Below are 23,327 nucleotides of genomic sequence, written 5' to 3' on the forward strand. Positions count from 1 at the left end.
AGTAAGACAAGTTTTCCATATCAATAGGAGATATTTTACGTTTACCCTTTTGAACATGACGAATTTTCAATGTCTATTTTTAATGTGGTTTTTACCCTTTTGCTCCATGCTGCTTTAATTTTTGGTGGGATCAGATGTGTTCTAATCATGCAAATATCAGGACCCTCTAGTTCTTGTCTTTTGTTTCCACATTTGATCATTAGCCTGTGTATTGCATAGTGCATTATGCACAGTTTTAAAGGGAGGTTTCTACATGCCCATGATAATCTGTACCATGTGATATCTCTATTGAGATGTTCTAGATAAGGAATTTAGGAACACCTAGATGAAATCATTGAGGAAAAAAAAATGTGTTTGCCCCATTAGACAATGCCACCATATGTGAAGACATCCATTTAGATAGAATTCTCGTGTAGTTATCTACCCTTAGATGATGGAGGCTCTCACACGGAAACCCAATTGAAAAGATTAGAGACACTGTTTTGCCTACTGCCTTTATATTTGTATTGCTTTTTGAGAATGACAGTGTATTCTAGACCAAAATTGTCCCGTGGCGTGTGGCCACTCCTTTGAAAGACCGCAGGCCACCTGTTTGCAGTCCCCTTGTTATACAATGAACTGTTTAAAGCATCGCACTTGCTTCATCAGAAGGCGTTCAACATCAGTAAAGAAGGAGGAGCTGGTTTTGCCACAGAACTAGAAGTTCAGTGCAAAAGAGTGCCGGTCATGTGCTGGTAACCTCTGACAGTGTGCAGTCCCTTGAGCCCCTTGGCCTGAGTTTTTGGCCACACACCCCCCTTTTTTTCTTCTTTGCTCCAATGGAAGTGCAGTGCACCGGCGGATCCAAGATTGACAAAAGGCACTACATTCTGGTGCCCATGAAAGAGCAGCCTGAGCGTCCTCTGACACTGAATGATGAGTGTTGGAGCCTGAGAATGGTCCCGGGTCTGCACGAGATGACCTGTGCCCTTGATCAATGGAGAGCACACTACCTGTAGTGCCTGCCGCAAAGGAGAGATACTGGTGCACTGCCTTGAGACATTGAGACTTTCGAGTGAGCTGTGGGTGTTTGCCAGGAGGGCACTCCAACTAAATAGTACTTCTCTCATGAAAGGCTTGAATGAAGAGGCCCATGCGAAAGAAAACAACAAAAGAAGATTTGATGGACAATAGAAGCCTGCCAGAGAGGCTTTTTGAACGGACTCTGGGCATAGTTGGTTTCACAAGAGGTTTCCGTGTGATTGTATAGACTAGGTGTTAGGAGACTGATTGTTTTGCTGGCATTGTTTTAAAGTACTATTCTGTTTAGTAAAAGCAGAATAAAGTCCATTTTCTGTGGAAAGAGTATTTTCACCTTAGAGCATTGATGAGGGTCACCACTGTTTCACCTAAACATACAAGAATTACTGAAATGCATAGGAGCCCTAAAAATGTTACTAGAAAATTTTGGGATTTGCTTTTTGCTTAGGGTTGTGAACAATTATTATTTCATTTGTAATAGTGGTCACTACTTTCTCCCGTTGTCTATATGTTCTTAATAACGTGTTTTCTAGTGTCTTTTTAAACATGACGTTGTCATTTATGGGTGGGATTGTTTTTCTCTACCCAATTGACTTCAGCACCCGCTTCCCAACCTATGTCTTTTCCTACTACTGTTTCTTTGCACTCTTTTCACCCTTTAGCTGAACATGAGCAGGTTAAAAGATCAGAATTCGTAAGCAATTCTTTTGTACAGCTTCTGCATCAACACTAGTTAGTAGTGAACATCACTAATTGTTGGGTGTGTGATCTTATGCCACCTACTACAGATAGAGGTATTACTTATTTTGTCCTACCATATGTGGCCTTTGTGCTACTACATGTGTAAGGAGACGTGTCCCGAGAGAGTTGCTAAGTAATAGGATGATGCTACAGCAACATCTTCATGACTTTATGAATATAGACCTGGACTCAGATTAGTATGAGTATAGTTATTGCCTATGTAAGGGCAAAAGGAGGGTCTGTGGTACTGTAAAATTTGGAATCACATTGGAGGCATGCCCCCACCATGCCGATTTTGGTATCAACAAACCACAAATGACAAATGCGGTATGTACGAGTGTTTTCGTCATGTTTCACCGATAAATTCACCGCGTATATGATGATACTATGTATTGTATCTGTGGGTTCCATTTTACAGCAGTAGCCATTTTTGTGATTGCCCTCACATAGGCTGCACTCTGAGGCCATGCCTAGGCCTAAAGGACACGTACACCTTCTGTGACTTCTCTGTGACCTGTGCAAACTGACTCCGCTGCCCGAGGTCAATCCTGTCCGGCCAGTTCCTATTACCCGCGGCCTAATGTGATTAGCATCAGGGCTCACACATCATAAAGTCCTTGTTCCCACACGATCTCTGACTAAGCTATTTCACACCTGACTCTGTTTCCTACTTTATGGCTTGTTTTACGAGCAGGAGGTGCCCGTTTTATCGGGGTCTGCTGATATCTGATGAGGGTTCTGAGCCTTGCTGGGTTAAATGATAGTGGGCTGAACAAGCTGAAATGTGGGATTGTCATCATAACTCTGTTCCTTCTTTGAAGCGAAAATATGTGAATGACCACTTGTAAAACAGGGGCGGTGTTGCCCAAAGCGTAATATTCTGTATAAAAGAGAAGATTGTTTTTTGTTCTGGAGACTGCCTCGTTCAGTTGCTAAGGCTTCTGTGTGACGTAGTCTCACTCAATTGAGTTTAATAAAGATGTCTTTTTCATATTTCAGCTTCTTTTGCCAAGTTCTTTGTTATATTACCATGAGAATGAAAATCAGCAGTACCTCAACATGTGTAAGAAGGGTGATCTCAGATTCCCCCCCCCCTTTTTTTTGACAGCATGTTTATTATTAACAAGTTTGTGTGTCAAATTGACTGGTAATACATTTTGCAGCTTGTGAATGAGTGCTTTTCTCTTTCTTTTTCTCAACAGGTATTTTCCAAGTATCACTGTAGTTTTTACTACAAATATTACACAGGTATATGTTTGGTTGTTTCGTTCCATTAAATCTAAATTGTGGTAATTTTCACTTACTCAAGCACTGTTGCAGTAGTAATAACTATGGTCCTGAAGAAAGCCATGATCACATTTTTGATCCTAATTGGCTGAAGCATGTAGACCTCATTTCTTCTTCACTAGCGCATTCGCTAATTTGTTTAGACCTTTACTGCTTTTTAACCTTGACACCTCGAGATATCCAATATACGTACCTTTTTTCTCCTGGTAGCCAATTTTATTACAACTCTCATTGACAATGCACTACACATTTTTCACCACACCATGTCTAGCTTCATCGATCTTTAGGAGATCTAGTCCTCTGTGTACACCAAAAACATCCGCATCTCCTCCTTTGACACTAGCAAGAAGTTGTAGCTCCTTAGATGCACCAGGTTGCAGTTAAGAGGAGATTCCAAATTATGAAGCATGCCACTTCGTGGGTGATGGGATTCTGTCCTCTTTAAGAGGACTCCCTTTATAGTTTTGCGTCCTGTTGAGTAGTACCAGTCATTTCACACTTATCTCTTTAAGAGACCAGCGGATTCTTGGATCTTGTAGTTATGGCAGGGGGACTTGTCCGCGCTGGTCTTTAAATCTCCCTCAGACCCTTCAACCTACCTGGTTTTGTGACATTGATGGCTACACAACTTATACGGAGGTCGCGCGACCTTTGGTAGCGGGTCGTCCGAGGGGTGGTTTATTAACACTGATTTCCCTAAATGTGAGGGGCAGTCATAGTAAATTGGATAGAGGGACCACAAACTGTTTAGCGGTCGCGATTAATCCTGTTTATGCACCCAAGATACTTGTCCTTAATTTCTTTTGAAAAGTCATATATAAATGAACATTTATGCAGTTTAAATCACTTTTTAGACTTGTATAGGGAGAAGCAAGTCACTCAGTTCTCGATTATTTTACTTGGAGATTTTAATATTTATTTGTGTAAAAAAAACTGCCAGGTCTTTGACGAACTTGGCCCAGGTCGTAATTTAGAGAATCATTTTGAACACACCACCCAAGGGGGATATTTAGAGGATTTTCTAGCTGAATTTGGACTGGCCCACCCAAACCTGACAGAAAATGGGGCGGGTATTCCCTTCTTTAAGGGCATGGGTATGTTCTCAACAATAGACTACATATTTGTTAACACAACTCTAATTCCCCTTGTCCTGGATTATCACAGCATTTGATAGGATCTGTAAGCAGGTAGCTAGCGCCCTCTCCCTACCTATTAAGGATTGTGCTCACAAAGAAGAGAGGTGGTTTGGTCATAACTGCACAGCTGCCCATCAGAAATAAGTTTGTTCCCTGAAACAAAAACCCCAAGATAGAACTCTAATAGCTGCGGCAAGGCTAAAGTATAAGCAGACATTGCGTACCCGCAGAAATTAAACAGGAAGCCTGGGATGAACTGTAGAGGTGATCAAGAACAGTACGAAATTCTGGAATATTGTTATAAAAACATTTTTTTCTGGTCTCGGGGGGGTACCACTGTTGAGGGAAATATTTCGGAAGAGCTGTGGTTTAATCATTTTAAACATATTTACGGTGAACTGCCAGATCATGGTGACATAGGCCCCACGTGTACGGCTGCAGCATATAGTATAGATTTCTCAGAACAAGAAGTGGCAGCGGCCATTGACCAAATGACATGCAACAAAGCACCGGGCCCGGATGGGGTCCCTGCTGATCTCTTTAAGGCAGCTACCATCTTATGGTCAAAGATATTGACCAATGTTTTAAATACGGTATGCCAACAGGGTCTGCCAAAATCCTTGTCAAAGTCAATTATTGTACCAGTTTTCAAGAAAGGTGAGGGAGGTAATCCTAGGTGCTATATGCCAATATCTTTAATTGACTCCACGGTTAAGGTGTTGGGCAGAGTGGTTCTCTGTAAATTAACAGGCTGGATTAATGAATGTAATGTCCTGTCAAACCTCCAATACGGTTTCAGGAACTTCAGGGATACCTTGGATCCGTGTCTTAACCTCTATCTCTTAGTAGGGAAATACACTATAGCACAGAAAGGGACACTTCATCCTGCTTTCATGTATCTATCCTTGACTTTCGACCGAGTGAATAGATCCAAGCTTTGGGACCTGTTGCTCGCAATGGATATGGATAAAAACATTGTGTATTTCTTGTCAGACCTGCACAGGGATCTTTCGGCAACAGTAAGGTTTGACCAAAAGGGTAATCTCACGCAAAAGATTGACATTATAAGAGGAGTCACACAGGGCTGCGTTTTGGCTCCCTTGCTATTCACCCTTTATATTAATAATCTAGATTTAGCCCTGTGCGGAGCCAGTAAGGATATTCCTCGTGTGGGGAATCAATTGATCCCGGCACTACTTTATGCAGATGGCGCTGCTCTGCTAGCACACCCAGCCGTGGGTCTCCAGCGTCTACTGAACTCCTTTGCTGACTTCTTGGGCTCACTGGACCTGAATGTAAATTTTTCCAAATCACATACCATGATTATGGGATTGAAGCCAAGAAAACCCAAAACGCAGTATTATGATGGAAATGGAATTACTAGGGTTACCACATTCCCGTATCTAGGCGTTTTCATTTGATGACAGGAGCTAATGAGCCCTACAAAGGAGGGCGAAGAGAAACGCCATGTTAAGATCCACAGGTACGGTGCTTGATTTTGCTCGGAGGCTGGGTGCTAAGCCTGTGTAAGCAATGGTAAATGTAAACAAAGCCAAGAGCATAGCCATTGCAAATTATGGTTCCGTAATTTGGGGGTATAAAAACTGTGCAGAGCTCCAATTGTGGAAAATAAAGTTTTGAGAAGCTTGCTTTCAGTCCCCCAATCCATACCTTCTTATATTATCCATAAAGAAGTGGGTGTTGGTTTTGTGGCTGATTTGATCAGACTGTCCCCCTTTCTTAAATGGATCTCCATCTGGTCTAATTCAGAACTTGTGATGAACCAAGCGATCATACGAGACTGTACCGCACTAGATAGGGCTAGCAGTATCCCGTGGCTTAGTCACGTAAAAAACATAGCAAGGTTGTTAGGTCACCCAGAGGTATTTGATAACCCGGAAACATTACACAAAAAAGATCTGGCATGGGCTAAGACCTCATTTCTACGTCTAGCGTCTGCAGAAAGAGAGGCAATTGAGTTATCAAAACCCACTGTTCGGGCTCACCAGATTATAAAAATGACTTATCTTATGGAGCCTTATTTAGATATACTTACTAAGCCTCAACATCATTTCCTCTTAACAGGATTGAGGTTTAACTATCTGCACTTTCTTTTGGCTGAATCCCTGGGCTGGAGAAAGATAGAGGATCTGGGACCCTGCTCCTCCGATAACTTTTCGAGGCAGGATACTTTGCACTTTGTCCTGTTTTATGATCACTATTTGCACATTCGCAAACGTTTTAGTTTTATTCTTCCAATTTTACTTTGCCTGATTCTAAAGGTTTGAGGAGTGGACTCCCTGAAAGCAACAGGTTAAAAGAGCTTCATCTGCATCATCTCCACCGAGAAGAACCCAGCTGGACAGTGTTCATTGGACTTTTAAGGATTTGCCAGGTGCATTTGAGTTCTTGTGGTTCCAACTTCCCAAGGAGCAACTCAGAGATTCTGGGACCTTGGATTGGTGTTATGGACCCTTCAAGACCCCTAAAGGACCTTCTGGAACAAGACCAAGAAGATTGGAATCAATTTGCAAAACAATAAAATGACCAACCCGTGGTCGAGTCAAACTGCCATCGTCGAACCACGACCCGGCCTGAAATTCAGGTTCATCCCAATGTAAGTTCTGGAGCTTCAAGACCTCCAGGATTTCACCGAGGCATTGCGCTGAGGGAAGCCACTGTTGTCGATTCCCAAGCTGGCCTTACGAGGATCCCCCGCTCGACATCGAGAGAAAAAGCTCCAAAAAATTAACTATGTCAGAATGTAAAAAACTTGACAAGGGCCAACTGCTCATGGTATCCAACTAATGCTGCATCGTGGTTGGCCTGAAATTTTTAATTTATCCTGCACAAGCGCAACCAGATGTCCCAAGTTGGTGCTTCTGGCTTTTAGATACTAGAAAGTATGTATACTTTAAAAATTATATCTCTGGTTCCCTATATTGGATTTTTGTCATTTTGGTGTCATTCTAATCATACAAATATTTCCTATTTGTATACATTGTTGTTGGACTTTTATTGTGTGTTTTGTCTTACTTATTTAATGTATTGTTTTTTTAATGCATTACACACCTGTCTCCTACTTTAAGCCTGTCTCCCTTCAACCAAGGGTTGAGTAATGATTAATTTATTGAGCACTTGACTGGACCTTATAGGTGATTGTGCTGTTAATATTAAGTATAGGTACCTACCTGTACCTACTAAAAAACACCTTCCACAACTAGCCAACCGGACCTTTCTAGCAAGAATGTGGAAGCTGAATGCTCTGTTCATGGGTGCAGGGCTTTGATTGTGCAGTGCTTTGTATGTGTGTGAGGAGCTTGAAAAATGAGCGCTTGTGAACTGGGAGCCAGTGGAGGTCTTTGAAATGTTGCGAGATATGGATGCGGGTGGGAGTTTGAGTGTTTTGGATGACTAAGAGTTTCTTGGTGAGATGTGTGGGAATACCAATGTAGAGAGTATTCCCATAGTCCAGCTTGATGGTGATTAGGGCCTGTGTGACAGTTCTACGGGTGTTGAGCAGGAGCCATCTGAAAGTCTTTCTGAGGAGCTAAAGGGTGTGTAAACAAGAGGAGATGACTAAGTTGATATGATGTGGCTTGGATGTTGAACCTATTTCAGTTGGTCACCAGACTCCAGTCCACAGCGAAGTCTCTTTTCCAATGTGTACCACCTCTATCTTGTTGGACTTGAGCTTCAAACACTTGGGGGCATATTTAAAAGAAGCTAGCACCACTGCAGCATCATTTGATTTGATGCAGCGGCAGCACAATCATTGTTCCACACTTCCCCATATTTACAGACTGATGCATTGGGCTCAATGCATCAGTTTGTAGAGGCTTGCATCACATTATACCTGCGCCATGTATAATGTATGCAGGGTAGGCATTCCCCCGTTAAATTCCATGCACAACTGACACAGTGAAATGTACAACTTTTCACTGCGTTACTCTACGACGTGACTGCTTCAAAATCCCTACTCCTTCTCAAACCAGGCATAAGAATTAATGCACAGCTTTTAACATGAGACTTGCCTCTGTGTTCTGACGCAATGCTGGAGTTGCGTCAGTCTTGCAACCAACTCCAGCAGTACGTCATGTTAGTGTCAAAATATGCATCAGATTCTGTGAATCCTTACGCCATGGAACACTGTATTGTAAATACAGCACATCCATGGCGTTGTTAGTGGATTTGCCACAGGTGCAAGAAATATGACTCATCGATGCAGATGATTCAGTTCATGTAAATATGTCCCCAGGTCTTTAGTTGGCTGCTTTGGACTTGCATGTGGCAAACTTCATCAAGGTGTTCTGGTTGGAGAGGATGAGGTGGGTGTCGTTAGTGTACCAAATGGATGCTGATTAAGTGGGCTTAAATGATGTTGGCATACGGTGCCATGTAGACATTGTTCAGAGTTGGGCTGGCGATGATCCTTGGGGGACTCCACAGATCAAGTTGGTAGAAGTTTATGGCATTAGGCTGACTGATCCAGTGTGCGCAGTGAGGAAGGAGCAGATCCATAGGAGGGTGGGTCAGTGTATCCCAGCTTTGCGGAGGCGTTGGATGAGTATTGAGTGGGAGACTGTATCGAAAAGAGTTGAGAGGGTGAGCAGGATGAGTGCTATTGTGTTTCCTCTGTCCATGATAATAAGCATGGTGTTAGTGATAACATTGGTCTGTGTTTAGGCATCATTTCAGATTGAGAGGGGTACAGGAAGTGATTGTCATTGATGAGGCAGTCAGCCATTTATTTTTGAGGAGTTGTTCCAGGACTTTTAACTGGAAAGGAGAGGCTGGAGATCATTCTGCAGGTTTTAAGGTTTTTGGGAAGGTGACGGTGGTGAGGAAGTCATTCAGAATCTGGGTGGGTTGATGCATCATTGATGGAGTCGAACCAACGGTGCATAATACACTGAATAACAGATTTTTATTTCTACTCAACTTGATGGTCCTCATTTTATCAGCCTCAGAAGGATGAAGGGCTCAGTGGACCTCCACAATTGGAACTTGCGATCATAATGTCAAACACAGGTTACTGGAGTGGATGTATTAATCCTTTGAAAAGACCAGATTCAGCTCTGGATTTCAGGTCCACTGAGCAAAGACCTTCACCTTCTGCTCTCATGGCCAATTTGAAACCCTTGCACATCTCTGGCTTGACTCTTTGTATTAATGTGCTGGATTGCCAACCTTTGCTACTGAATTGCTGTTTGATCAGTGTCAAATTGACCCCAGAGCTCCTCGGCATAAACATAAAGGAGAAACTGGAAACTGCACTATCTGATCGTCCTATTGTGTATCCCTCAGCACAAATCTGTTGCATAGATATTCTTGCCCTCTTGATTGATAATTATTCCCAATGCAATGTATTTGCTGTGTGCATGTGTAAACACCAAATTAATATTGCTTGTTCATATTTGACCTCCTGGACTTCAACCAATCAGGCTTGCAAACCACTAACAACCAACTTTACTTTACAGTCAGAATGCTATTTTTGGCTGGTCCAGAGAACAGGTTCTCAATTTATTGTGTAGTGTAATTGTACTGTAACGGCCCATTTGTACCTTTACCTAGCACTGTCTGACCAGGCTACCTTAACACATTCATTTCTCAAGAGTTTGAGAGAATACCAGTGTTTCAGATTGAAAGAGTGACCAAAACAGAAATTAGGTGAGGCAGAGTAAAAGAGTGTTAGTGAAAAGTCAAAGTGGGAAACCGTGACTTAGAATAATTGAAAGTCTGTGTTCGAGGGAGGGCTGAGTGAAAGAGCATGTTTGAAAGTGAGAGCACAGTCAGCTTCCAATTACTACATAACCATTGGATAGTAGGCCCGGGATGAGTTTGTGTAGTCGCAATACATGGAACTCCGTGAAGTGACAACAAAAACTTCACTTTGCTATGGGGAGTTCCATGAGCGGGCCGAGTTGCTCACCTCACCCATTTGCGTGATGTTTTACGTCAAACACAATACGACTTGCCTTCCCTCACCGGAAATCCTGCACGAACAGCAACCCGTGATCACATGGGCTCTGCCATCTTGTTTATGGTGCTGGGGCTTACTTTTCAACCCTTCCTTGATCTCTTTTATCCTCCCCTATTAAACTTAGCTACCCCTCATTTTTGTTTACTATATTTCTGTGTGTCTTTCTGTTTGTGTATTTTATATATTTTGTCATTTCTTTTGTGGTTTTTTGTGACTTTTGTACTTTTTTCATTTTTTGCTTTACTTCATTTTTTCTCCTTCCTTCCCTTTTTCCCTTTCCTGGTTTTGATCTTATCTTCTCTTCCCCCACCCAACATCATGGCAGAGCAGAGGATTGGTAGCGCCAGGTGCCCCCCGAAACCAGCCATAGCACCAGCCGCTTAGCTTGCAGTCAGCGGCGCTGCAAAGGGGTGCAGCCTTGTTGCATTAAGAGATAGAGATGGCTGCACTAGTTTTTTTTGTGCAGCGCCACCTCCCCTCCAACCTGACTGCCGGTGGCAGGTCTGGCAGTGGGCACGGCCTCCTGGAGCATGGCAGCGCTGCTTTGTGATCCGGAGCACCCAATAATAGCTTACGCACTGGTGGGCTGGCATCTTGGACAGGGAACAGGGCCTGCTCGACCTACTGGGCATTGAGATGGCGGGACTTGGTGAGTAATAATTATTTATTTGTTGTGTTCTAATATTTTTTTCCCAAATAGCAAGCATGCTGCTCACACTCAGAGGTAAGTTAAGTTTATGTTACAAATATTATGTGATCATCATCTAACCAGGTGCTCCGAGCTACCTAATCCTATATGTTGGCACTCGCTTGGGCTGATTATTTAAGAAGTCATGCAGAGACTTCTCTGTCCTTTTACTAAGATAGTGATAGTTTTTAGTATTAGTGAGTTAGCATTCTCTCACTACTCTGTGCCTCACTGCCTTTCTTTTTTACAGCTTGTATCGTCCCAACCCCACAGTGATGTGTATTATGCATGCATGAATGCATTAAATAAAATGCAGACTGAGTTGGCCCGTCAAAGGGTGTTGAGCGATTGAGACTAAGATGAGAAGAAAGGACAATTTACTTCAATTTATATGTAGTTCCTAAATGTGGTTTAGGAAATTTAGGATAGGTTTAGGAAATTATGAATAGGTCCATGATGCTAGTACTATAGGCAATCTGATTTAGAAAAGTTCAAAATTACTGTGTTTGTTTTTCCCTGTCAAAATATTGTTGGGGGGATTACTAGCTGTACCACTAATCTTGTTTTATTTTATTTAAATTTCTTTATTTCTTACACCAACATCCAGGGGCAGGAAGAGGGCTGGGCCCAGAACCACCGAAATGAGTGAGGTAGCCGGAGGTGCCTCCAAAAGTGCTACAGCAAATGAGTCTTCTGGCCCAAGTAAGTCCTCCTGTTGGTAATATTATTATTATTTCCCTAACATGTACAGCTCTACATTTAAAATTAGTTTTCCTTTTCACTGTCCCTGTCTCCTAATTTGTATCCAAATTCTCTGTGTTCTATCTGTTTCCTAGATTCTTCTTATCCCAGCATTATCCTAATAACCTATTTTCTATTTTTCAGGTTTCTGTACTTGACTTCAAACTATCTGTATTAGTATGTCTGTAGCTTCCTTTCTTCTGCTTTGTCAGTAAGTTTTCCCTTTCCCTTTATATATCTTGTGGCCAATTGGTACTATAAGACTCAGAGAACCCATTTTAGGACAGGTGCCCTACTGTGAAGATTGCATGCCCAAGTAAGGTATTCTACGCATGTTTGTTGAGAAGGCTTTTTTTTTCTTGCTCATGCTCAAACAGTAAAATGAGAGAGTGGCCATGGCCATGGTGGAACCCCAATGTTGTGTATGTATAACTATTATTATAACAGTATACCAGCAACTGATGACAGTGCAGCATGTCTGGAAGTATGATGAGGACACCCTCATTGCATTTGCCAACCAAGACTATATGTCCTTCATTTACCAATTGTTGCACCACTTCATTGAGCTTCAATAACTCAGATTCATCAAAACTCTGCCCCTATATTACAAAATGTTTTGGTTGGCTTGACTACCTGGCTTTGCAAACATTGCCAACCAACAAAATGCTCAATGTGATATTTTGATATAAGGTACTGTAACCAAACTGTAGTGATGTATTTTAGTTGTAATTTTGCTAAACAAATAATAATAGGGGGAGGCATTTGTGTCATCTAAAATGTGTAATGTTTTTTGTAGCCCCACAGACTTCCAGTGCCAGAGAGGCAGGGATAGGTGGTGGTAAGTCACAATGTTTGCTTATTGACAATTAGTAATATACTCACTGCAATGTCATTGACTCGTGAACACCCCGCTTTAGCAGATGCAGCATGAGTTGAGTAACTAATAGACTCTTCTATCTGCAACTCAGCAGACAAATGTTCACAATGATAGGTTGATGGAAAAGGTAAATAAGGATGGAAGGAGACAGGATGGTGAAATCTAATATGAGTATAAGGATGCATGGGTAAAAGAATGCACATAGGTGGGTGATAGGATGCATGGATGGGTGAAGGATGGATGAAAGGGTATATGGGTGAAAGCATGTCTGCCTGGGTTGGTGAAAGGGTATGGGTGAAAGAATGCCTGCCTGGATGAGTGAAAGGAATGCTCGAGTGGGTAAAGCAGGATGGGCAAATGAGTGAAAGTGCGTGATATATAAGGATGGATGTTTTTCAATGGTGAAAGACTGGATGAGAGAATGTAAAGCTTTTATGGTGTGTATCAAAGCCAAGGGTGAAGATTAAGAATACTAGACGAACAATGCAATGATTAATAGATACTTGCTTAGATGAAGAAACAAGAGAGCTCTTCAGGATTGGGACAGGCTCCCCTACTGAAGTACCGGGAATTTTAAGCCCAGCGGTGCAGGGGAACACACCCTAAGACTTCGGGTTCTTCCTGTTCCAGACCAACAGAAACACAGAGTCTTCTAGGTCGATTTATTGGCTGCAGACCAATTACAGGTATCCGAGAAGTACAACACAATATATGTTCTCAGGAGACTGCTTAAAGTTACAGAGACGGGCTTCTCCTTAAATACAAAATATCATGCTTCAGGCATACATTCCTTGTTTTACGATATGGTCATCGACATGTATCCATTACAAACGAAAAGGCAGAGTCATGATGACCATCCCACATTCCAGTTAAGCCAGCCCACAATTATTTACCCAGCGAGGCTCAGATCCCACATCAGATATCAACAGGCCCCAATAAACACGGGCATCTCCTGTTTGGGAAACAAGCCATAAAACAGGAAGAGTCAGGTGTGAAAGAGATTAGCTGGAGGCTCGTGTTTAACGTAAAGGCTTTATGGTGTGTCAAGCCCTGATGCTAATCACAGGTGGCCAGAGGACGGGGAACTCGTGAGACCGGACTGACCTGGGGCAGCGGAGCCAAGCTGCCCAGGTCAAAGAAAAGTCAAAGAAAGGCACATGTGCTCTAAAAGGCCCATATTTGCTTCATGCTATGTAGCCTATGTGAGGGCAACCATAAGATGGCCACCGCTCTAAAATGGAACCCACGTAGTGATGTATAACATCGTATACACAGTGCATTTATAGCTAAAACGTTATACAAAGCACTTGTACATACCGCATTGACCATTCGCGGTTCGCTAATACCAGAATAGACAGGGGTAGGGCCCTGTCTCCTACGCGGTCCCAAATTTCAAAGTACCACAGACCCTCCTTTTGCCCTTACATAGGCAATAACTATACTCACATCAATCCAAATCTAGGTCAATATTCACGAAGTCATGGAGATGTTGCTGTAGCATCATCCTATTACTTAGCTCGTCCCTTGATACAGGTTTCCTTACACATAATGTAGCACAAAGGCCACATATCGCAGGAGCACACTGTATGCACAGACAGAACAGGAAAAGAATGGCTAAGATCATTCCAATGACCATCAGAATCTTCCAACCCCAGGCAGATATCAGTTCCCAGAACCACCCCACCAGTCACCAATCTCCTTTATCCACGTGTATGGATTCAGATATTTTATGCAGCTTGGAGATGGCTTGATACACTGTTGGAGCGTTATCTGGTATGAAAATGCAACAGCTAGATTGGATGACCTTACATACCCCACCGCGGTCTGCAAGTATGACGTCTAGAACCATACGGTTTTGCAAAGTCATGAGGCGATCCGCTTGGAGCTCAGCTGTCAAATTACCAAGGGCACCAGCCGTAACATTAACAGTGGATTCAACCACACGAGTCAGTTGTCTCAGGTTCCTACTATTGACCATCAGTCCCCAAAACGGCAGGAAACCCAAAAAGAAGTCTCCCACTTCCTGACCGGCAGTATCCTCCTTACTAATCACGCCTCTCACAACTCTGGTCTTGTGATAGTCAGAGGCAGCAGTAAATGTCGGCTGTAGCAAATTTGCAATATAACATGTGCCCGAGAAGTCAGGGGGCAACCATGTATATGCTCGGTCATTGCAGACAAAATATGTACCCTTGGCAGCCAAAAGCGCAGGGGAAAACTGCGATGGAAAAGTGTACGTTTCAGTACAGTCACTTTTCCCCAGTTGAGCTCTTGGATTCTGACCATTACCTTGTAAACAGAACCGACCTATGTGGGGTACAACCCAGATTGGGGATGAAATTTTCCGCTGTCTTTCACCCAGACTAATACTATACCCCGTCGCGTTCCACCCTACATATGCTCTCAATTCATCCTTGGGAATAGATGAGTATGCATCAATATCTCTGCTCATATCGGCAACTCCTTTCATTAAAGCTTTATTATTTGTGCCAGGTCTGATGGAACGCGGTTGTCGCGGGGAGTAGGCATCTAGTGCAAAGAGAAACATGGTCTGGAATGCCCATGACGATCCATTGTAACTAAACGGCAGCACTAGATAAGGAATACCCTTATTAATGGTATGTGGCATTAACCCACACACCCAGCAATTGGTTGTATTCATGACTAGTTGGTGCTGGTGCAGGAGCTGAATAAACGAGTTGTTTACAAACTCTGATCGTCTAGCTTGTTCGTGTTCGGGCAGAGGGTGGAAAGAGTGCAAGGAGGCAGTAGGAGGAGGTATAGGCTGTACAGTGGGTGCATAGGGCTCTTGAGAGGAGAAGAATACAAATCCTACAGTAAACACCATCATACTACATAGTATAAACAGACATAAAAGTACAAAACGTTTGCTCTTCATTATTTTACACATTTTTGCTTTAAAGTTCATTTCCTCAGCGGGTCTCTCCATCTTGAAAAACTCCATCCTCTAATCGTGCCGCTCGCGGCGGGTGAGTATCTTCTGCTAAGGAGTACGCCTGTCGGTCCAGGGAACGCCCTAAACCAACCAGAACCGTTGACCTAACGTCTTCGGCCTGTACCCCAAAGTCTTGGCACCGCGACCCTGCGGCTGAACCTGGATGGTGGTTCGAAAAACAAAAATCAAGAAAGTCCTTCAGATGGGAGAGCTATAATATCAAAAAAATAGTAAGGGAAGGGAATATTTATTAGTCCATAGGCCTTGGTCTGAAGTTGTAGCAGAAACGGCCAGGTACTGTCTGATCTTGAAACAAGAGTTCAGGCTCTGTGGTGTCCAATCGAATTGACGGTGGCACAGCTTCTTGCAAAATATCGTCACTTTCTTGTGCTGAAGTTGTGCCTCTTACGCGTGCATCGCTAAATGGTACAAAACGGGGTACAGTGTCTGTTTCAGAATCGGCGATACCCTCCTGGACCCACTGGTCATATGGTAGAGGCAAAGGGATCCTCTTGATGTGGGCGCCGTGAATCCAATTCTTTTTCCCCTTTACTCGAACAGCTGATCTTGTGGACAGAAGTACGAGGTGAGGGCCAATCCAACGGGGCTCATCGTTGCTCTTTCGCTGGAAGTTCTTGATGAGGACCCACGTGCCAGGGTCAATAGGGTGTCCTGGAGCTTCAGAGGCCTGGGGAAGAGTATCATGCACCTGTTGGTGTAAAACACGCAATTTAGCCGTCAATTCATACAAATAATCAAGCAGTACTGGATGTTCGATTTTGCTGAATTTCGTCGGTCTTGGTACACCCCATACATTGGCCGGGCGGCCAAAAACCACTTTGTATGGACTGAGTCCCACTCGTGAGTGCACAGTCATTCTGGTGGACAGGAGTGCTAGAGGCAGAGCGTCAGACCATTTAAGACCGGAGCTCGCCTGGATTTTGGTCAGCTTGAGTTTTAGAGTGCCATTGTAGCACTCTACTAATCCAGCTGATTGGGGGTGGTTTGCAGCGTGAAACTTTTGCTTGATCCCTAACCCCTCACACACATCTTCCAACCCCAGGCAGATATCAGTTCCCAGAACCACTCGACCCACAAATTCACTCCCATTATCACTCCACACCATTCTTGGCATTCCAAACCTAGGAAAAAATTCCTTCACAAGGTCTTTGGCTGTGGATAAAGCAGTGTTGTCTTTTAGGGGATATGCTTCTATCCATTTTGAAAAAGCGCAAACAACAACCAATACATATTTCAGGTTGTTGCACCTTTCCATGTGGATAAAATCTAGCTGCAAAACTTCAAATGGATATGATGGAGGTGCAAAATGACCAGCTAGAGTTGGGGTTCCTCTACCAGGGTTGTATTTCAAACATACCATACAATTCTTGACTACATTCTCTGCACACTTGGGAATTCCAGCATTCTGCCATACTGGGGCCAACAACTTACAAATTCCTTTCATACTGATATGTGCCATTCCATGTGCCATAGTAACCACTGGAAGCACATATGCATCAGGTAACAACCATCGCCGATGTTCTGACAAATCAATCCAACAACCATTCTCATCCAATTTACCCGTACTTTCTCTCCACTTGCTCAACTCTTTCTCTGTGGCTTCAGCTTGAAGGGACTTCACACTCTCTATCGTGTTTTCACACATTCCAACATCACCAACCCATCTGGCAGGGCCCACAACATACATTCGAGTCTTCACTTCTTTTGCTGTTTCTTTCGCGATTTCATCAGCAAACGCATTACCACGACCAACATCATCAGTGATTTTCTTGTGCGCACTGCATTTCATAATTGCAACTTGCAACGGTAGGGTCAGTGACTCAAGGAGATCATTCACCAACTTGCCATTCTGAATCTTAGCTCCATGCGAAGTCAGGAACCCACGTTCTTTCCACAATCACCCAAAACTATGAGCCACGCCAAAGGCGTACTGACTGTCAGTATATATGTTCACTTTCATTCCTTCAGACAACACGCATGCTCTTGTAAGGGCAATCAATTCTGCTGCTTGAGCCGAATTGTGTGGCACACGTGCAGTTTCAACGATCGTGTGCAAAGTCGTGATAGCATATGCAGCGGTCGTATCACCATTCGGAAGCTTGAAACACGAACCATCCACCCATAAGATACCATCATACTCGGTCAGGGGAGTATCTTTAAGATCCACTCTTCCTTTCGTCTCTTCTTCTGTTCTGAACAGACAATCATGTTGTTCAATCTCATCTAGGTCTGCTGGAATCGGCAATAATGTAGCTGGATTCAACGTGTTGCATCTCTTTATGTGTATATGATTTGCTAACAGTGTTAATTCATATCCTGACAATCGCGCACTAGTTAAGTGCTGTGTCTTGGTCCTGTTTAACAATGTGTCCACAGCATGTGGAACCATAACAATCAATGTATTGTCCATTACTAGTCCGGCAGACTGTCGAATAGACATAGCTGCGGCGGCTGTGGCTCTCAGACAACTTGGCAATGCCCTCGCTACCGTGTCCAATGTTGACGAAAAATATGCGCATGGACGCGGTCTGTCGCCAAAAGGCTGTGTTAACACTGATAATGCGCAACCGTTCTTTTCGTGAACATACAATGTAAAAGGCTTACTGTAGTCGGGGGTACCCAACACAGGGGCTGAACACAATTCATCACGTAATTCCCAAAAACTTTTCTGACATTCCTCAGACCATGGAATAGGATTCGGTGTGTCTTTACATGTTAATGCTAACAAAGGTTTTGCCAGCAAAGAGAAATTTGGTATCCAGTGCCTACAGTATGAAGTAATGCCCAAGAAAGCACGCACTTCTCTCTGTGTTCTTGGCACGCTCAATTGTGCAATGGCTTGAATTCTTTCTGGGGTCAGTTTCCTTCCCTCCTTCGATAAGAGATGACCTAAGTAGGTCACTTCTTGTCGACAATATTGCATCTTTGAGAGAGACACTTTGTGATAAAAGGCAGACAAATGACGCAACAATGACAATGTAGCTTTTTTGCAAATCTCTTCAGTATCCGCGGCGATTAGTAAATCGTCCACATACTGAATGAGGGTAGCACCACTAGGTAAAACAAGTGCGTCAAGCTGCGCTTTTAAAGCTTGACTGTATATTGATGGACTTTCACAGTAGCCCTGTGGAGCGCGTTTAAAGTGAAAGCTTTGACCTCCTAACTGAAGCCAAAAATGTCTCTGCTCTCCTCTGCAATTGGGATGCTAAAGAAAGCATTCTTCAAATCGATCACTGAGAACCATGCAGCGGAGGCTGGAATCATAGTTAACAAGGCAGTTATATCAGGGACAACTGGAAACTGTGGCACAACAATCTTATTTACCTCTCTAAGATCAATCACAAATCTGTAAACAGGTGGCTGTGAAGGGTCCATTCGTTTTAAGACAGGTAAAACAGGACTATTGCAAACGTTGCCTCTTGTCTCTTCAATTACACCCTTTTTAATCAAATCACTGACCATTGCTAACAACGCTTTCTGACCTTCATTGGAGATCTTGTACTGGGGAATACGTGGTAATCTGACATTGGCTTTTAAAGTGACCATGTATGGTGGTATTTCCAAAAGACCCACATCATTGGGACCAGTAGCCCAAAGGACATCCGGAAGGGATGACAATTCAGGTGGCATTGCATTCTTAGACAAATACATTGGGGAAATCACTTTCTTACCTAATGTAAGTTGTAGTCCTGAGGGAGAACAATATAGCGTCGCATGCAATCTTTTTAGCAAATCTAATCCTAGCAGATTTTCACCACATCCTGTCGTTAGGATGAGGGGTGCTCTTAGCTCACAAGGTCCAACAGAAAGTGGCATAGGACTAGAAATCGGGTTCCTAACAGGGGCGCCAGAAAAACCTACTGAAACATTCATTTCGCCAGACAAAGGCGCGCCAGGGAGTTTTGAATGCATGATTGAACTCTTTGCAGCACCAGTATCCAGCAGAAAGGGCTCTGTCACATCCGCTGTAGTTACTTTAACATATGGTCCCCTCTGATTCACTGGCACGGAAACAACTCCCTCTCTCTGTCTACGGCTGTCCTAGTAATCATTACCTTCCACATTGTCGTCTTCTGCATAATAATCATTATTATAGTACTGAGCTGTATTACCAGTCGCGTTGGCTTGCTGATCAAAGCTATTTATCGTATTTTGAGGCGGAAGAGGACGCGCGTTCTTGGGAGCATTTCCACGCCCTCTACCTCTAGGAGCTTGCTGACCACCTCTGCCTCTTGGGCCATACGCATTATTAGTACGCTGCATTAATTTAGGACAACTATACTTAAAATGACCTTCCTCTCTGCAATATGAGCATTGATTGGGACCTACAGGGATACGTGGTTGATAATACCCATTCATTTGCTGGTTATTCTGAAACTGTTGGGGTTGCTGATAGATACCTTGGGTTTGCCTATAATTATTCTGTCCTCCACGTGGCGGATAAGCCTGCTGCAAGAGGACCTTTGTTTTCAGTTCTTTCTTTTTCTTATCTGTTCTATCCTTCTCATCTTTGTCTCTATTTTCATAATACTGTGCAGTAGCCAGTATTTGCGCTGAGGAGGAAACAGCCCAAGAAATTTCTGAATCTTTTAATTTCTTACACAACTCGGGAAGTAGATTCTGCACAAATTTATCCACAAATAACCGTTGGCCACCTTCAGTACTCATGTCTTGACCACTGTGGTCGATAAACGTTTCTTCAAACCTTGTAAAGAAATCAGACACTGTCTCATCTTTCTTCTGCTTACATGCGGATAGTTTATCCCAATTCACGCGCATCGCGGGCATTAAAGTTTTCATGTATGTAATAATTCTACCAGGGAGTTCTGCTACCAAAGGGTCAGGGTTCGCGCCACCAACTTGTCTAGCATCTGCAGCAATGATATTAGCCCATGTGCCCCCTAGTTCCGCAGCATGATCCGTATTACGGATGGATCCCCATAAAGGCTGTGGAACAACATTCCCGAACAACATATCTATGTCAGCTAAATTCATGACACACGATTCTGCAGTTTGGGATAACTCCTTATAATATCCTGTAGGGTTTTTACGGGGGTCAGGCAATGTCTGCTTGAGCGCTATTACTTCAGATCGTTTCCAAGGGACATGTACCCAAACACGCTGAAAATGTGCTAAGACAGGTGGATTAGCATTTGGATCAGCAGGTCTCCAAACTGGGGGAACCTCACGCATCGGATATTGGCGCGCTTTTACCTTTTTCCCCACAGGGAATTCCTGCTCGAACAATGATTGCTGACAATCGCCATTTCTGAAGGACAGTAAAATCGCAACCGCTTCATCTACATCGGGACCCACAATTATACCTTTGTCGAAATCAAATCGTACTCGACACAATTCCTGCGGGATTGTGCTTGAACCATGATCCTCCAATTCCTCACAGAGGCATTCACACATTTTGTCAAAGACATATCTCTGTTTTGGGGCATCCCATTGGTCGAAAACGTTAACAACTGATTCCACATTATAGAGTGAAGGGAAACCAATCCACCTACGCGCCAGATTATCTAACACCTCTTTCTCATCAGGACCAGGCAGCTGACTGCGCAATTGCTTACTTTGTAAACCAGGAGTCGCACTAGATGACCCAAAGAGAGGCGACATTAAACTAGTAACTACATTAGCTAGTCGTTGTCGTGCTGAAGGAGAAGTTGAGGCGAAAACGGGGGGATAGACAGAGGGAAGAAAAGCGGATTCAGATACAGGTACCTGGGTAGTGTAAGAAGGAGCGCCAGGGGAGGCAGCTGAGGTGCTAGGCAAAGTCGCAGGAAGCACAGGGGCAACAGGTAACAAAACTGGCAGCCCTTGAGAGGGCTGCACTGCAGGGATAGGAGCCAGCTGAGGAGGAGCTGGCGGCTGTGGGAAGGCTTGCGGCATATTAACTGGAGGCTGCACATTTACAAGCTGTGGAGGCGCTGTGGCATTTTGCGCATACGGGGGTGGCGAACTTAGCAAATGGGACATTAGGGAATCTTTCTCTTTCTCTTTTGTTTCATCTTGCATAAGGGGTGACAAAACAGGGTAACATTTATCGATCCCTAGTTTGCACTGTCTATGTAACTGTTCATTCATTTGTTCCTCCTCATTATCTTTAAATTGCACAGCTGCTTGCATCACAGACATACCTCTTTCTCTCTTATTCCTTTTCGCTAACTTAATTTCCTTCTGTTTGGCTTCCTTTCGCCATAGGCGGAAAGAATCAAACATCGCCGGCCGGGCTTTCTTTTTAAACAATTTAACTTCCAAATTATCTAAGATATCTGTATCGAAACTACCATTTTGGGGCCATTTTAAAACACCGTCCTTTCTGGTGTATCGGATCCATACCTCATTATATGCAATGGGGCCCATAAGTTGGAGTTCCAATTGGAGGAACCGGACATGAATCCTCTAACTGGAAATCCCTTCCACAACCCAAACAAAACAATCTTCCAAATACACTAGAACCAGCAACTGTTGACCCAGGAGGGGGAGGAGGCAGCTGCCCAGGATCCCAGCCAGCCTCCAGTGCCTTCAGCCTCTCAACAACACCGACACTGCAGTCCGCTAGCAGCCGCCAATTGTCGTTCTTCCATCACTACTGCCCCTCCCTAATTTATGACCCCAGCTTCCGTCGTGGCCTGCTGAGGCTAGCATGCAGAGAAGACAGGCAGATAAAGATGGAGGAGCACCTCAGAAAGCTCCTGGCCCACCATGTTTAATGGCCTCTGCTGCCCCTTTTTAACATTTGTTTTGGTGGGTGGGACTTGTTGTGGGTAGAGATAGTGGAAATGTGGGAGTTAGGACTGGAACAGTTTGAAATGTAGGTGCTGGACAATGGACATTTTTGACATTAGTTGGGGGTGGGGATTAGTGTTTGGGGATAAGTGTTGGTCAGTTTTGTGTGGAAGGGGTGGGTTTTATTATATTGTTAGTGTAGTAAATATTTTTTTCCCATTATTTATGCCTCTAATCTTTTTATGGGTTGCTTTACTTTGTACTGCTGCCTTTTTTCACAGCCTGTTTTTAAAATCTCCTGATATTGTAAAACAATTCGTTATGTGGTTCCCTTGTCCTACTACCCTCCTAGTATCTGCAGTCTGCAACTATATTGACCACCAAGGGGGATGGCTTTGCCATTACCTATATTGCCTACAAGTACAGCAATGCTCCATTGTTCTCGTACCTTAATAGATGAAGCGAGAGCTGCATGGTTTCTGTTAGATCTGGGGGTCTCTAGTTGGCAGAGGTAGGTACCACTGTCCAAATAGGGACCCTTACTTCTAGTCAGGGTAAGGGGGATACACTCTTTAGATAACCCCTGCTCACCCCCATGGTAGCTTGGCACGAGCAGACAGGCTTATCAAAGGCAATGTGTAAAGTATTTGTACCCACACTCACAGTAACACAGTGAAAACACCACAAATGGACTCCTCACCAGTATAGATAAATAAAGTACTTTTATATAAACTACACAAGACCAAAACGACAAAAATCCAACATACACAGTTCAAGAATATGGTTTAACCCCTTCAGCGCGGCGCGGATTTCCGCGCCACGCTGAAGGTTCCGTGCGCGGGCGGGGCCATGACGGAACGGTTCCGTCATAAGCACAGCCCAACCGACGTGCATGACGGAACCGTTCCGTCATGCGCGTCGAACGGGTTAAAAAAAAAGAGTTCTTAGCTTAGCGACAAAATCATTCACCTTAGCGTCAATTTTAGCCAAAAGTACCTGGTGATGCGATAAAAGTTCTTAGCGGCGCTGAGGCGTCGAAAAACAAGCAACAGCGTCAGTCCTGAGGCCCTGGGGAGGCGAGGCGACAACCCTGCTGCACGCAGCGGGCGTGGGCGACGAATACGGTCTGTATGGGGAGTGAG

At 43.7% G+C, this 23,327-nt stretch overlaps 1 long non-coding RNA gene across 1 annotated transcript in view; it reads right to left on the bottom strand.

Annotated features, from left to right (window-relative positions):
- Positions 1-23,327, bottom strand: part of LOC146870184 (uncharacterized) — a 63,127-nt gene that overhangs the window by 34,413 nt on the left and 5,387 nt on the right. The window lies entirely within an intron of this gene.

Source organism: Triturus cristatus, chromosome 1_1 (genome assembly GCF_964204655.1).
Source record: "Triturus cristatus chromosome 1_1, aTriCri1.1, whole genome shotgun sequence".
Classification (NCBI taxonomy): Eukaryota; Metazoa; Chordata; class Amphibia; order Caudata; family Salamandridae; genus Triturus; species Triturus cristatus.